Source organism: Ambystoma mexicanum, chromosome 5p, assembly GCF_040938575.1.
Source record: "Ambystoma mexicanum isolate Mex_15411 chromosome 5p, UKY_AmexF1_1, whole genome shotgun sequence".
NCBI lineage: Eukaryota > Metazoa > Chordata > Amphibia > Caudata > Ambystomatidae > Ambystoma > Ambystoma mexicanum.
In genome coordinates this window covers 746,261,058-746,278,458 of record NC_090930.1, presented here as the reverse complement: position 1 = coordinate 746,278,458, position 17,401 = coordinate 746,261,058, and the positions used below count along the sequence as shown (strand labels likewise).

The following is a 17,401-nucleotide window of genomic DNA, read 5'->3' as shown; positions in this document are numbered from 1 at the left end:
TTTGACGCACAAGACTGGGAAATGTCTGTAATTTATTCACCAACTGACCAGACTAGAGTCCTGGGAAATAGTAGGGAAGAGGTGCACATGGTTCTTAGTGGGAAATTATATCCCAGACAGAAGCGATTAGCCACGGGTATAGACACCCCGCTGTCCCACATTTGTAAACACCTCCCCTTTACAGTGATCGTATTAGGAAATACCACGGACAGTGGGTAACAGAAACAAAGAGGGAGGGACTGTCTCATGCCTGGCCGGAAGAAGGATCTTTTGAAAAGGGAACCACCTGTCCACTTATCTGACAGCTAAGTTTAAGGGGAAACAGTTGCAAAACAGAAGGGCAGATGTTTGAAGAAGCACCCACCACGGTCAAGAAGGAGAAGGGAGCAGATATGTTAACAGTGACAGGAGGTGATGGGGGAGACAAGGAGAGAGGGGAGGAGGAGCCCAAGAGAATGTAGCCATTGCTCATGCGGCCAGCAGAGGGGTACTCAAATCCGACTTAGGCATCAGGGGAAAGTGCACAAGCAACGCAGAGCAAAGCCCCACCTCCACCCTATGACCCATCTACTACCACTGCTACCCATACAGCAGTCATTGCCAGGGATATTGAGGTGGCATTGACTTCCAACCGCACAGAATTAGCTCCATTATGGGCAGCGTGAGAAGCGGCAAGAGGACCAGAGAGCGGGCACGACTTTCAAGTACTACCACTCCCCCACTGGAAGACGAAAGAAATCAGGGGATTTTCTATTCAGGATTGACAGCACGCCCATACGGGCAGTACGGGTAGAACAGGAAGGTGAAACGGATAGTTTGGGATATGAGAATGTGGGATCGGTGCGGGATGAAGAGCACTGGAGTGACTTCGACGAAGTAAAGGAGGGTGCAGTGGGAGGGGTACAGCAAGTACAGTGGCCACCCCGAGAGTGAAGATACTAGGGAGGGGAGACTGAGAAGCAGGCTCGGGAGGTTGGCCCTAGCCAAAAAGAAGGGAACTGGAATCAAAAGGGAGTGGGGTGGCCCCATTATGTCCCTTCGGCATAAATGGATAAAACAACCTCCTCAAATCCCTCCCCCGCTTACGGCGGGTGTGGGGAAATGGATATGTGCCTTTGAGAAGAATACAGCAAGGGTGCCAATCGCCATTGGAGATATCAAAAGCCTCCGGGTATCCACAGTGGGTGGTCAAGCAGAATCAGTGTGGGTGAAGGCAGGTTATCCGGGTGTGACCATAAGTAACGATATGCATGATGGGGCATCATTCAATAACATTCAAGCACAAGTGTGGGATGCACTGCAGAGGATACCCCTTCCCCGATACCACCGACTTACACTACATAATGCAATGCACCATGGGAATGAGGAAGATGCTGAGCAGTTCATTCTCCGGGTCCAAGAGATGTGGCATGCAGAGATGGGCACAGCGTGGGATCAGTCCACCTCCCTATTTTATTTCATTATAAAGCAAGGGCTGCCAAAGGAAGTACAGAAAGCCCTTGGCAAGATAGCAGGAATAGAGGCAAAAGGCTGGCTTGAGATTCAAAGCATCATAGTACATCATTGTAGGAGGATCAAAGAAAGAGAAAAGGAAACTATCCAGAGCAGGTTAGCTGAGGAAGCAAAACTCGTTCAGACAAAACTAGTGACGGTCACGGCTGTAACAGCTGCTCTGCCACCAGAGCAGATGGGAGAAGAGCGGGGTGTCTCTGCAGCAACACAGGCAAGCATGGCAGTGGCATGGGCAGACAATGGGCAAGAACAGTGGAGAGGAGAGCAACAATACATGGGACCCCAGTGGCAAGGAAGACCCGCACGAGGACGAGGTGGGTTCCGGGGGCAAAGGGCTCCAGAGGAGTTAACTGAGGACAGTGTTGGTCCTGCGCTAGGTGGGGGCACTTTTTGCAGGAATGCCACATCAGACAGGGAAGAAACTATCAATACAACCAACCTTACTACCATCATCAGCCTTATGGGAGCCCCACAGCCCAGCCCAGGGGGCATATTACATACCCCTACCCTACACCCAATTCCCACCTCAGATGCCCGGCCCCAGAACTTATCGTCACCCCCTCATGCGATGCTGGCAACCCAAAATCGCCCCAACTCACAGGCTACTCGAACCAATAACCCTTTCACCACCATCCCAAATGACGCACCAGCACCTTACCAAGGCGCTTGCCTGATCGGAGGAGACACCTTCTCTTGCCCCGGGACAGACACCTATCCTGACTAGGAGAGCCCACAGAGAGCACTTGCATGTCCAGTACTATCCACTACCTTGCATCCAGAAGAGGAGCCACTGGTGGGGGCAGAGATAGGAAATAAACAGTTCATATTTATGGCCGACTCGGGGGCGGAGAAGTCATGCATCTGCGAAGGTGATTTTCCTTTATCTGGCCAAATTCTCGATACACAAGGATTATCTGGGGCTGGGGTCACAGTTCCTTACACAGAAGATTTGGACATTAAAATAGGAGGGAGGGTAGTACGAGCACCCTTATTGTATTACGAAAGTTCTCCTGTTAACCTATCAGAAGAGATTAGATCAGCAAATTGAACATGACCATATCATTCACCGAAAGAGGGATGGTTTGCTCCACCCCAGGCATGTGCTCTCTCAGGGCAATGCTGTTAATACATACTGTGGCCAATGAAATAAAATTGAGAGCGGTACCAGTAAATCCCGATATGTTTGTGTATGGGATTAGAGTTACAAACCTAAGGGTATTTTTCACCAACTTTGCCCACGACACCCAATTAGTAATCGAACTGAGTGGGTGTCATAACTCACCAAGATTGCCAACATCTACAACTCAATTGAGGCCTGGATGAAGATCAACTGTCTCTGCTTAAACGGAAGCAAGGCGGAGCTCATGATATTTGGATCATCCCAGGCCAGGGCTAAACTTGACTATAACTATGCCTCCTTAAGAATCAAAGATACAAATATACCGGTCTCTGACAAGGTTAAAACATTAGGTGTTTACCTACAGGCATCCCTTGGGGCAGATTCACATGTAGCGTACTTAATGAAAAACTGTCTGTACTATCTGTACTATCAGAGTCTACTCAGACGTATCAGATCGGTTCTGAGTGATACAAATTGCACCACCATTGCTAGAGCCACAATCCTATACAGACTGGATTATGGGAATGCCCTTCTGGTCGGAGCTAACAAGGGCTGCATCGCGCAATGCCAGACCATCCAAAATAACGTGGTGAGAACCATCAAAATGAAAACAAGAAAAGAACACATCACTGAGGATAGGAAGTCTCTCCACTGGCTGGCCTTAGATGACCGAATTACCTTTAAAGCAATGACCACTGTACACCACTGCCTCTATGGCTGTGCTCCAGCCTATTTGAAAGAACAAATATTCATACACGAACCAGGTCGATCCGTGAGATCTGAAGCTCACGGACTGGTGAAAATGACACGCGCAAACCAAGCAAATGGACTTGGACGCTCCTTTGTAACAAAAGCGGCAACTAAGTGGAATGAACTCCCCAGCTCTCTAAGATTAGAATCTAACTACTTGATATTCAGGAAGAAACTGAAAACACTTCTGTTTAAATAAATCATTAGCCTACTGTGATAAGGAATCTGCTGTCCCATTTCATTTTGTCTGTTTGCGTCGCTATTTTCACTCACTGATGCCTGCGAGCTCCGGTACGTTATAAATAAATAAAAATATATTGAGTGCTGGCAAGAGCAGTGCCTGAATTTACAAGGAAGGAATGGAGGGTGCCCTCTGATTTTCTCTTCCACCCATGGCGACCCCAGAAATAGTGGCTGGTACCATTCTGTCTCTAGATTTGGAAGGGGTGCAAGTGTCTGCTAAAAGAATCGTTGTAATTGGAACTGACGTTAATGGATGCAAGTGGCGCACAATGCTGTGCATTGACCCCAATATACCATTGCATGAATTGACTGATGAGAAATTATTTACTGACGACAGCAATGACGGGGAGATTGTTCTAGAGATCAACCGGCAGTTCAAACAGAGAAGGAAAGCAGTGAGACCTAGAAGGACGACGAAGTGAGAGTTGTCCATGCCCTTTTCACCTCAGACCCGCAAAGCCTCCGAAAGAGAAATTATAAGACTGTGAGCTACAGCTGGCATGCAAAGCAGCAGACGTCAATGGTACACAGGGGCCTCCCGTTTTGATAATGTTATGTTATGTTATGTTATTTTGCATTTATATAGCACCTTATGTATCATTGATATGATCTCAAAGCGCTGGTAGGTTGAGCGCCTTCGGAAACCTTAGTTCGAGTCAGTTGAGAGAGAGAGATAGAGAGTCATAAGGTGCATGTGTGCTCCAGATATGTGTGCAGCTGGTGAGGCATTTGCATGATAGCTGCTTCTTAGCGGTAGGTGAGGTGTTTGGGAGGTCAGGAATATATGTTCATTCTCGAGGGTTGACACCCGGACTGATTCTGGCTGGGTTAGGCCTGAGGAGATGCCTAGGCTAGCGGTGTGTGCTCAGCTAGCTTTGTTTAATTAGGATGTTGTGGAGTAAGAGGCAAGTGTTAGTATGAGAACAGCTATACCAAATGTGTCATAGTATCGCTGTGTTCTAGTTGAGTGGTGGTGTAAAAGAGAGAGTAAGCGTGGTAGTGTGATATGGTGGTTTTCATTGAGGCTGTTCCATCCCTTCCGTCCGTTCCATCCACTCCATCTATTCTGTTCGTCCCATGTAGTCCATCTGTTCCATGTACTCCATTCGTTCTATCTACTCTGTCAGTTCCATCCACTCCATCGATTCTATCGGAAACATCACTCGACCCGAGCCATTCCATCCAATCGTTCTAATCCATTCCAATCCGTTCCAATCTGTTCCCATCCACTCCATCCACTCTATCTGAAACATTACTCGACTCCATCCCATCCATCCCATCCACCCCATCCGTTCCATCCTTTCCATCCTCAGGATGTAGGAAGAGAGGCAAGCTGACTACCGTTGTATTATCCTTGACTCCAGAGAACATAAAAGCCAACTGGTTCAGTACAGCCAGTGATTCAGAGGAAACTGATAGTAACCCGAACTGTGTTGAGCCCAAGGTTGCAAGTGGCAACATTTTTGAATGCAAGGAATCCGAAAGACAATGAGCTTGTGTGTGTGGTTGAACTGTAGAGAAAACCAGTTGAGGTCCAGGTGCATAGGGGTCCAGCACCACGTGGGTGCTCATTCGAAAGACTCTGACCAGGACCTATTCTTTGAAACTATAAGAACCAGAAGCCCTGGAAAAGGGAGGTGTGAGGCGTCAGAGTGGTCTTATAAGGGTTAGGTCAAATCCTTTATACAATCAAAAGTCTCTGACCCGTAGTCAGGGGAAAGCTAGGGGAAGGCAACCCAGCTTTCCGAGAAGATTGTGAACTGTATAATATAGGCAAGTGTGAACCCAACAGAGGGATGCCGTGAGAAAGCCAAGAAGGAAAACCTCACTGTCGGATGAAAATTAGCAAGGCATGAACTGTGTTAAAATACACTAACTGATTTAGAGAAAGGCTGCAGTGAACACGACAGAGGGAGACTCAAAACTGCTAGAAGGATCTGAACCCGGCAGAGGGAGATCCTGGGGGCGAAGTGCAATCGCTCGAGGTGCAAGATCACTGAGAGAACATTTTGTTTCTTTGTCATTGTGAAACACCACAGGCCTTCGAAGGCAAGAGACTTTTGTAAGAAGGAGACTTAGCCTCAGAAGGTTTTGATATCATTGAACCTGAACTATTAACCTCGTGCTGATGAAGCGCAGGAGTGTGCTGTGCTCAAGAGTCCCGCCTTCAAACGTGGGGAAAAGAGATCCAGCCTGACCATCCTGACTCATTTTGTGGACACTTCTTTCTTTTCTGGTGAACATTATCCTACACTCTTTTTGTAATTTAGCAGTAAGGAATTGGCAATCGTTTTTTTTAGTATAGGCCCTTTTTATTTGACCAGACACCACTAGGACTACCTTATTATTATTTGATAGTCGTAGCTTGCTCCCATCCTAGATTTAGGTTTGGATTAGTCATTTATCTCACCCATTATAAAGTTCAATAAACACCCTTGATCTGTGATCACTTTTTTCTATTTTTACTTTTGTCACCATGAGTTCCTTACAGCAGCAAACATTTACAAATGTATACTAGCATTAGGGAATTTAAAGGTAAGTTGTGTGTGCCTCAATCACCTTGGTCCAGGTTACCATTTTGGATTAAAATTAATTGGGTAAATGGGATGTTTCAGGTTTGCCAAAGAATAATTGTTCATTAGAAAACGTACATTTTCCATTTTAAAATTGCAATTGAACTTGTGTTAAAAGGGTTTTTTACAGAGAGAGAGAGAGGGAGACACAGAGAAAGTGCTTGAAAGGGGAGTGCTACTGAGGTAGAAGAATACAGAGGGCTTAATTCTGAGCTAGAGATAAAAGTAATGCAGATAGCCGACACTCCCCTCCAGTTTCCAGCACCTCTATTCTGAGGGGGTGGATGGAATAGAGGGGAGATGTTGTGCTTTCCATCAGCAAAAGCAGTTAAAATCTGTCACTATGTTGGAAGCGTGTGCAGCGGTATCACTTCCTGATTTACAAAAGTGTGCTTAAGCTGTCCGTAAATGAGAAAAAGTGGTGCTGCAGTCTGGGAAATGCCTTCATTATAAAGGGGAAATATGTGCAGTGGATGTTAACAACACTGCAGAGGTGCTATATTTTAACTTCATTTTTTTTTACATGCAAAACTAAGGCTTAGAAAGGAGAATGAGCTTGCAGTGCCTACCTTCCATTCCTGATGGTCACCACATTATCTTCTCTTATAGAATATGGTTCCTTCTTGGAACATATTTCTATTTTTACACAGATCTCTGAATCGGTCCCAGAGACATGGGCATTGGAAGAGAGGCAATATGATGTATCCAGACACTAAGTAATTTGAACATTCATTACTTGTCTCTATTTCTGTTAATATAAGTGCCAGGCTATTATTGAAGTCTATGCAAAAAGGACGAGCCTACTCGTCCTTGATACTTAAGAGGTTAAGAGGATGTAACATGTTCCCCCACTTCCTGTTGATTCTTGCCTTCTGCTCTGCTCTATCCCCTATACATGTGGTACAGCTACTGCGATAATTAGCTAATTATAACATTGTACCGGTTAGAATTGCGTTATTATGGAAGGTATTTGAAAATCGCCTATGCCTAACACAACATACAAATTCTGGTGCTCATTGTCTGTCTTGATTTCCCTATCGCGCAACCCTTTGCCTTTTGACAAATACCACATTCTTTCCTTCAGCCCGGAGGCTTATTTATGTCCCTCATTGAAACCAGGAGGATTTATATTAGGCCTTCTTTTTTTTTACAGTGCTGTTGAGTCATCAGTCACATTTAAGACAAAGTGACATGTGACTGTCACTGCCTGTGTTACAGAATACTTACTAGTCCTTTGCCTATCGAAACTGGGTGCCGGTCGAACTCTACTTTTGAGACCTATGTTTAGCAATTACCTTTAATTTCTGTAGCAATGAAGGATGCCTAGTGCTGCAGGTATGTTCTTCAGGTAAGTCCCTTTATTGGTTACAGCTTATATCAGATAAAATTACATTTAAGAGGACACACCAGTGCCCACCAACCGTGTACCTTTCTCCAACAATCACTGATGGAACAACAGGGGTAGGGACATTCCATATACACTAACATTCCAACCTTGCATCACACACTATGACATTACACTCACAGGCATCCAAACAGACAGGAACCAGGGATGCCAGGAACCAAACACCTCCCTTCCTTAGCAAAATATGCATACATGCAACATGTACACACAATCCTAATAGACAATCACCCGCTAAAACCACCAGGGGTGTGCCGAAGTAGAAGAAACCCCCTCCTGGCTTATTGTGGCCAACTCGAGATGTACGACAGCCATATTCAACACGGGACCGAAACCGCTCTCATTGACTTGAAAACCCAGATCGACTCGCTCAGAGACAATGGCCAAGCCTTCTTACTCCTTCTCCTTGACTTATCTGCAGCTTTCGACTTGGTTGATCACTCTGTCCTATGCTCACACCTCTACACCTTAGCTCACTTCTCTACGGAGGCCATCACCTGGATTACATCCTTCCTTAACGGTAGGACCATGAGGGTCTTTACCCCCACGGCTGCAGCAGACCCCATACCTATCACCTGCGGCGTTCCTCAGGGATCCTGTGTTTCCCCCACACTATAGAATATATTTACCAAGCCCCTTTTCGATGATTTGGATCATCTCGGTATCACCTACACTAACTACGCAGATGATACTCAGATCCTCCTTCCGCTTTCTGGAGATTATGGAAAGGATTGGGCCTTGGTAAATAGGGTGTATATCATCATCCAGGCACGGATGGCCACTCATGGACTATGCCTGAATGATGATAAAACAGAACTCATCATCCTAGGTACGACACTCAGCATAAAGAAACTCGGCCCGGCCTTCAATTCCTTTGTGATTGATGGAAATAACATCAAAGTCGGACAGGAGGTCAAAATATTGGGATTCTATCTAGACTCCAATTTCTCTCTCAAAAAACAAGTGAGCTCCCTTGCATACTCCATGGCTTATACTTGCAAATTAATCCACACAGCTAAACCATTCCTATCGGACTCTAGCTGCCTGACACTCGCCAGAGCTCTTATGCTATCGCGCCTCGACTATTGCAATGCCCTTTACCTAGGGTCCACCAAGACTATTACCAGTAAACTGCAAACCCTTCAGAACAATGCCCTCAGAGCAGCTCTGGCCATCTCCAGAAGGGAACACATCACAGGACTCAGCCAACAGAACAATTGGCTCTCCATTAGAGATAAAATTCTACTAAAAACGGCATCACTCACACATAAGTCTCTCAACAATGCCGCCCCGACATACCTGATCAACAGATTCCACCGACACTCCTCACAAGACCCACCAGAACTACATACAAAAACTGCTTATCTGTCCCCCACTACAAACTGTCCACTATAGGAGGCAACAGCTTCCCGGTAAGAGATGCTATGTTGTGGAACTCCATGCCTCCTAACCTTAGAGTAGACATGCCCTATCTGAACTTCCGTTCCCTGGTAGTCTCCTGGCTGAAATTGGAGACCCACTAACTCTATGAAGTGCACAGCGCTACCTGCACATATGGTAACATGTGTGCCTCCTGCTTACCTGTATATACTGGCCTGTCAGCCTACTACTGATTTGTATATAACACTGTTGTATTTTATTCTTGCATTATGTATATTCTTTGTACTGTAACCAAGCTTCGAAAATTCTTGTAAAGGCTGCGCCCTGATACCCCTGGGTATGCTTGCGCATTACAAATAATAAAACAAACAAACTCTGACATATGCACATCTACACAGGACATGTCCAAGCAAAGGCAGAAAACAGGAGTAAAGCAGACACAGAACCAACCACATAGAAGACCAGGAGAACGTAGAAACTTAATAAGCTATATGCTACCAACCAGCTAGAGGCAAGAAGAGACCAACAAGACATCCAGACCGATTCCCCACATTCAACCACAGTGAATAGACCACAGAACCACCTCTCACACTCACAAAACACAAAGTACGACTATCCTTGTTACAGGAAAGTCAATTGATTAGAATTCACAAACGTCTTTTATCCCCATCACAGGATGCTGGAAACTCCAATACATGTTTCACCACCCAGACTTCATTGTCACTGTCTTCGGAGTCAATGCATTTTGAGCATGTGGTGCCAGCCCACACCCAAATCAGGTGCGCTCTCCACTGGTGACTCAATTGAGAGAATGTTTTGAGGGGTTCCTGATCGACCATACAATTCAAGCTCTGATCACAACAGATGCAAGCACCAGAGTTTTGGATTCATTCAAATCACTCATATATTTCAATTGGAGACAATTGAAGGTGATCAGGAAGGCCGTGCTGTTATTCTCCCCCATATCCAGAGGAGGCCTGTACGTATCCCGATAGATAAAACCTCTGCAGCTGCTTACATAAATCACCTGGATGCATGGAATCTTGCCAGTTGGCACTGATCGCTTCTGCTGCTGGGACCTGGGCAGAAAGGAACCTGCTTTCCATAGAGGCTTGTCACATCAGGGGATCAAGTCCTCCTTCAGCAGTGTTTCCCTCATCACATCACAGGTTTTGCCCATCAGCCTTTGGAAACATCACTGCCCTATTCAGGCTCTCAGAACTGGACCTGTTTGCATCATCATCCAACACCAAGCTTTTCTTGTTCTGCTCATTGGAGGAACAGCCTTTAGGACCAATGTTATTGCCACTTCAAGGTCAGATTGCCTTCTCTATGCCTTTTCATCCATTCCCCTGATCTTCACCGTCTTGAGAAGTCTTGAGATGGGCCAGGGGTAACAATTCCAGGGTCCTCATGCTATCTCCCTACTGGACCAGGAGATCCTGGATCCACATACTGCTACAGTTGGCCACTGTCCCTTATGTTGATCCCAGGACCCTTGCCCCAATTCTCTCCTTGCAGTCCTCAGGGACAATCAACAAATGTTGTGGGGTGACCTGAGCATTGAGAGGCAATCACCCTGATTACAGGATCTCTCGGGGCCTCTCTCTCTCTCACTCTCTAGCTGTCCACGGTTTCAGGGGGCCCTTGAACATATGCACCTATGCCCAACACTGGCAGACCTTCGTATCATGGTGTGGCCAAAATGACTTCTTACTGCTTACCCTGCCATTGCTCCATTTCTTCTGCAGGGATTAGAACTGGGCCTGTACCACTTTTTGCTTAGGGCTCAGTGGTTTGCTATCCAAACTTTTAAGGGTACCTGGGTGGAGACAGGTATGGTCAGAAAACACCTTTGCCAGAATGTTTAGGTATTTTTCAATTTTGCTCCAGAGGGTAACATTTCTCACTCCTCCCATGGACCTCCCCTTGGTGCTCAGGGCTCTCCACAGGACCACCACTTCAATCATCTTTCTTAGGCTGACCTGAACCCCCTTACCTTGAGGTGTCACCACTGCCATGATGTTTGGTGAGCTGTGGGCCCTTTTCTGCACACCTCCTTACCTAATGGGCATGCCCAATGCAGTCACCCTCTGCTGTGATCCTACATTGAGTCCTAAGTTGGGTGGCGGAGTCTACATGTCCCAGGATATTGTTCTCTCCCAAACTCGGAGTAAGGGGGAGGTTGATGCAGGGGATCACTTGCAACATTTGGCCTGGGATGTAAGTATAATATGATGGCCCATCGTGCAGTTGAGCTGCCCAAACCCACAATGCAATGGCCTTAACTTTCAGGGAAACTCAATACATACCTCGCCCACACATTTTAAAATATATATAGTAGAAAAGATTGACATAACTTTCCTTTTAAAATCCAAGGACACAATGCAAGATATTGTGCAGTTATTTTTGTGGTTTCTTAGTGACCCGGACCACATGGAACCTCCCCCACATTCCAAAAATGAATGATTTCACCATGAAAATATAATTTGGTGAAATGGAAAAGATGGTATTTGAGCCCCAGTTTCCTTGTGTCAAAGCTTGCAATTTGACAGCAGGCTAACTCTCCTCCCATTTGAAATCTCCCTCGTCTAAGTAATTGTCTCTTTACTAAGTTACAGTGACAAGGTACATACATAAGGTAAGTACAGGGGTAAGTAAGTAGGAAGGTACACAGGAGACATCCACTGGCTTTCTCTGTCACAGGCTGCTTCACTTCAACTGAACTTCATGGAGTTTACAGGGGCACTCACACCACAACATTCCACAGGCATAACATTGCATCAGGCATTCTCTCAGGCAAGCATTCGTGCAGGACCAAAGCACGGAACACAAGACACAACACATCTCCCTCCTCAACAGAAACCAAGATAAAGGTACAGAAACAAATGTGAGGGAAAATGCACGGGGTAATACGACCAAAGTATGAAATCAACAGCACTCTGGCCACCTCCACTCCAAACTCCAAAACTCCAATCAAATCCCACTCACTCCATTCCGCAAGAAAGCCTCAGGAGTGATCTCCATTGTCTTCCGGGTTGGGATAGAAGTATCAAGTGTGAAGATGACCTTATTAATCTCATTTGTGCCAAAGAGACAGAAAGAGAATAACATATGGGGAGTAATCATCTTCAACACTATCATCAAAACAGACTTTCAGGCGAGAAAGTGTCACAAGAACAATCTCCTGTGCCAGAGTGTTAAGAGAAATCCAGGACACCATGGGAATTTACCCTTGTTTTCACCGACAAGAAAAGGGGAAAGAAAGACAAGAAATAACTCTGTGTTGGAAACAACAGCAGTGTTTGACTTTTAAACAAGCCCTAAGAGAAGCCTGGAAGGAAGTGCAAATGTTGATAAAAAAACAGTTGCAGGAAACTATCCAAAGTTAGCCAACGGCTGAACCAAGTGAACCAGGTGATGGGAGTCATTCTCCTGGTTCTTTCCCTTGCATTTATGAAGCAGAAACCAAGGCAAAATGTTACTAAACAGCAGCCTGGATGCTGACCACGTCAACCAGGAGGGGATAGCAGTTGTTGAACTGTGGGACCAGGATGATGGAGTAATTCTCTTGGTATTCTCTAAGTGCAGAACTGGAACTATTATAAGAGACTAATAGAAATACACTCTTAGAGCTGATCCAATTGCACCCGGAGAAGGGAGTCATTCTCCTGGAACCCTTTATGTTAATATCTTTCGTTAGTGGTAGTTTGGACATAGGAAGGACAAATTGAGTTTGACAACCACCCTGACGACGTGCACCCAAGTTATTCTTTAGTTAGCTAGGGAAAACCCTTTAGAGATAGGTGAAGATCTGAAAAAAAACTGGTGTGTAAAAAGATCCATACCTGGACTCCTGCTCTCCCACTCACAGCACAAAACCCATACCTGGCACCCTATCACGCATCCACGACATAAGACCCTCACTTGGCATTCTGCCTCCCTATAATACAAGACCCACACCAGGCATCCTGCCTTTTCACAAGTACACATTAGATACATGTTTAATAGCATTATTTACGGAGTAACATTATCAATTATACACTTGAATATGAGTGAAAGTGAGACTTTCCCTACAGAATGAGATCACTGATGGTTGATTGTAATGTTGATAGTTAAGGATCACAAAATGGGTGAAGTGATTTGGGCCTTGGTTTCATGGTCCCACAGTTTACAATTTAGACAACAAAGCAGACCTCCTCTTCTCCTATTCCATATTCAGTTTTTAACCCACCTAACACTTTCTGAAAAGTTGTTATTCATTGGCTCAACCTGTACATTGTTCAATGAATCGGACTTTGACAGTGTTCAATGAATCAGTCTTTCAAAGCACCAAGTCACATGATAAAGCCACCTGACAAAATATAAGATACATCTTAATAAAAACAAATGTTCAAAATGCAAGTATGCATCGGGAGGTCAGAAAAAAGAAATGGGTCAAGCAAATCCCACAATCTAGTGATTTGGCGTACAGGTTAGACAGATATCTCATCAACTGTCACTCAATCTCCTGAACTACCTTTACAGATGTGTTCTTCTGTCTTATTTACCTTATTTTATTTGCCCATCACCCTCTAGTGCCCCTCCCTTGCACCTCATCCTCAACGCCCCTTCACCTCCCTTTCCTTACTTCCTTACAATTAACTTTCAGACTTCCATTCCACTTTCGATTGATCATTAATAATTACCTCAATCCCTTTCCATTACCTCACACTCATCCCTTTCCCATATTTCTCAGTCACCAATTCCTTGCCACGTACTCCATTTAGTAGCCCATCACAACAAGCCAATTATTTGCCCCTTATAATCTTTTGTTTCCTTTTCCTTCGAGTAGATGGTAGGCACCTTGATTTGCCAGTCTTCCTCTGCCATACAGGGCATGGAGCTGTGGTTGAGGTCTTGGAGGTAATTGTGGCACTGGGGTCTGTACTATGACAACGAAGAGCTTAAAACACCAATGAGACTTGGCTTTCATTGTACTCCTAAGTTGTGCATTCTTGGAAAGACTGTTGCGTACTACAATTAATAGAGGCAGACGAGACTGTAAGAGGAATCTGCATGGGAGCTGGTGGTGGAGATGGAGTAAGGGTTGCATATTATATTTATTTGTGTACAATGAAAGTGGTGTGTGTGTTTAGGTTTCAGTCTGTGTGACTGTGTATATGTGGTTGATTGTGTGACTGCGTAAAGCATATGCGGAAGGATGTAACTATGTATCTATGTATCTGTACATGTTGTTGATCTGTATGTGACTTTTGTTGTTCAGAGGCGCACACCTACTTTGTAGTTTACTAATAAATAAGAACTGAAATGTACATCTTTCCGTGCGTGTTTGTCAACTGGGCCCGAAATCAATACTACAAACAATCCAACAGCTGTTTCTAAATATCCCCTATAGTAATATCAATGGGTGCTATTTAGGGTTGTATTAAACCTTTTGTAATTAACTCCACAGTGATAGAAAAAATTTACCAGAGCATAGGGGGAAGTATTCTTACAAAATGAAACAGAGCACAAACTCCAATAAAATATGGACCATTACTTCCTGAGAAGCAAGGAATTGTGATAAACTGCTGAGGATCGTAACAGATAATTGATGTATAACCCACAGTGGTGCAAAAATATTGTCATAGAGGGTCCTAGAGTATGTCATACAAATGTGTATATATTACTGCTCGATGATATGAACATGTGCCTGCCACCTATGCTCCTCACCTTCTCACTCACTCGCTGTTGAGGCACATATGCAGGCCACCCAGGCACATTTGCAACATTACTGAAATGAATAGGAGTGCCTCACTCCATATACACAAAGTCCAAGTAGGCCTTGCAGCACTCTGTTCCATCCAATTCCAAGGTCGGCTGGATTGTGAAGTATGTTCTCTTTTTCATGGTTTGTATATTGCAGCCCTAATCCAGAAGCAACAACCCAGCATCTTGTGGGACACATGCCTACTCCCCTTCCCAGCCAACCCCTGGCTGCTAGATATCCGCTGTGTTATTCTGATTTACGTTGACTGTACTGCTTCTTTCCAATCCACAAACAGTTTGCCACCTCTGAAGGCACAAAGAGGGTCAGAAGGCTCCATATCCATCAGTCATTGGTTTAAGGAGGCCATCGCTCTGAAATAGAGGACACGGGGATAATACTCTGGTAATTTACCTATAATCATCTTAAATAGTAAGTTTCTTCCTCATCACATTCCTGATGCCTGCCTCTCCCTCGCTGGGGGTACACGATCCACCAGTCTTCCTTGGTATAATATAGGAGGCTTGTGGGTAAGTTCACCCCTCTTTGATCCTGAAGGAAGGGAGTAGGTGTAGCCCCTGCAAAGAATTGACAGACTGCTTTCACATGTATGGACTTTAATGAGGGAGAGATGGATTAGGTGAAATGAAGCTTACCAGTAAGTAGTCAAAGCATTGTTGGCCTACTCTACACCAATCACAATGCTGAGAATGCAGTCAATCTTTATTATTTACCTCATTCTGACTACAGCAGTAGCATTAGAGGGTCACTGAATACACACTTTCTTGTTTAGTACAACGTGCTTATAGCCGTACAGACCTATGGAAGGATAACGCTCCAATACCACATTATGAATTTATTGTGGTATCTGTACTTAAGTAACTGCAATATGTATAAAAAGAATATAACTATATCGGACCCAAGCCAAAACATGTCTTAATATTCTCCCTAGGTGGATGTGGTAATCAACGCCACATCATATGGAGAAGACAATCTAACCAGACGTTGCAAATTAACGGTCCTGATGAAGATGACGAACGACAGAAAGTCATTGAAACCGGTCGACCACCAGGATGGGCGATACCCCTGAAGAAGATACGGGATACACAATAGAACCAACACTACTGAAGTGGAGAACAGCTTTTCTCCTTTTACCAATTTCCTTTGATCCTAACAATAACCATACTGGGGCTTCTTGGAAACTCACGATTGATTGCAGAGAATCAAATAAAACAATTGTCTACAATAGGGTGCCAATCTGGCCCCCAAGAGAAAAAGAAAAGTAAAGACTCTTTTTCGGCTAATCAAAATCTTTCCCATACCCCGAATGAGAATTTGTGTAATCCACAGGGGATTGCTTGAAGACTGTCTTCACGATCTAATTTTAAAAAATTGTTTTAGACTTGATTCTAGATGGTTTTGGGCTAACCAACAAATCTTTCATTAGATCTATATAAATACCGTTGACATACTTCCTGGAAGGTCAAAAAATGAAATACGGGGCATGTATACCCTGAGGAAACAGTTCCTCCATGAAATGTTTACGGAATGAAAATATTCATGGCTTAGCCATTTTATTATAGTCTGTTTGTACACCAAGAAACATACTTGGGGAGCGCGCCTTGTAGATATAGGGGCAGATCTCCTTCTTCTTTCACTATTAGATAGGCAGTCCACCACCTTCTACCTAGGGATAGGCACCCGACACACAGGGAAAGGGTGTTCTTCCGGTTACGGATTCCGATAGTTTACACATTGACTGTAAAAAGAAATAAGACTCGAAGAAAAGTTTTTTGCTGAAAGTGTTGTGAATTGGGGAACAAAAAACATTCATCCCAGAGAGCGTCTCTGCTCTGCAATTTTCTGCAGGAGTTGTTCTACACACTTGTGAAAACCCATGTGAAAACCCAGGGACAATTCTAAAGAGAAGCTTTGTGCTCCTGAAAATCTGTGTACGCAACTGTGGTTGGGCTTTGAAATGATGCCAGGAGAAAGCAGCGCAGATGTTCCAGATGGTAACTGTCAGGAAAATGTCGTCTATAAGCAGAAGTTAAAATGTTCCCAGCAGGAACTTCATGTCCAAGTAAAACAAGCGAAGTTGCATTTTAAAAGTTATAAAAATGGTCTACTCAAAACAGTATATTTCTAAATGAAAACAAAGTCAGGAAAGTCAACAGGATCATAACAGAATAAAAAAAATGGGTAGAGTGGGAAAATGAGATATGGAAACGAGAAAGTCACTTCCAATGGGAATGCCATGAAGGCGAGTTGCTGTGGCCCGGGTAATCAAATGTCATTCACATTGTATGTTTCAGGGGTCAATGGGTGCAGGTAGCACAGTTCTGATCAGAAATGTTTACTTGAGAAATATTATCATACTGTTTGTTACTGTTGTCCTGTAGTCAAAATAGACACCATATCATTCTCACATATGTCCTCATGCTGTTTCAGACCTAATGCCAAGTAAGAGCTCACTGACACTGGATGAGCCATCGCAGGCAACAGGAAACACTGCAGGGTGAGGTGTTCGTTTCTTGGCAGCCCAACTGTGGGGCCAAGTGAAATTCCATGTGGGAATAGTACCACCTGAGTTGCAAAAGTATGACCAAGTGAAAAAACGCCACAGATATGTACGTTGAAAGCATTAGAGATGCCTGGCAACAAGAAATGTT

General features: G+C 44.5%; 1 protein-coding gene across 1 annotated transcript in view; it reads right to left on the bottom strand.

Annotated features, from left to right (window-relative positions):
- Positions 1 to 17,401, bottom strand: part of LOC138481164 (rho GTPase-activating protein 6-like) — a 2,140,333-nt gene that overhangs the window by 1,557,454 nt on the left and 565,478 nt on the right. The gene's annotated exons all lie outside the window — the stretch shown is intronic.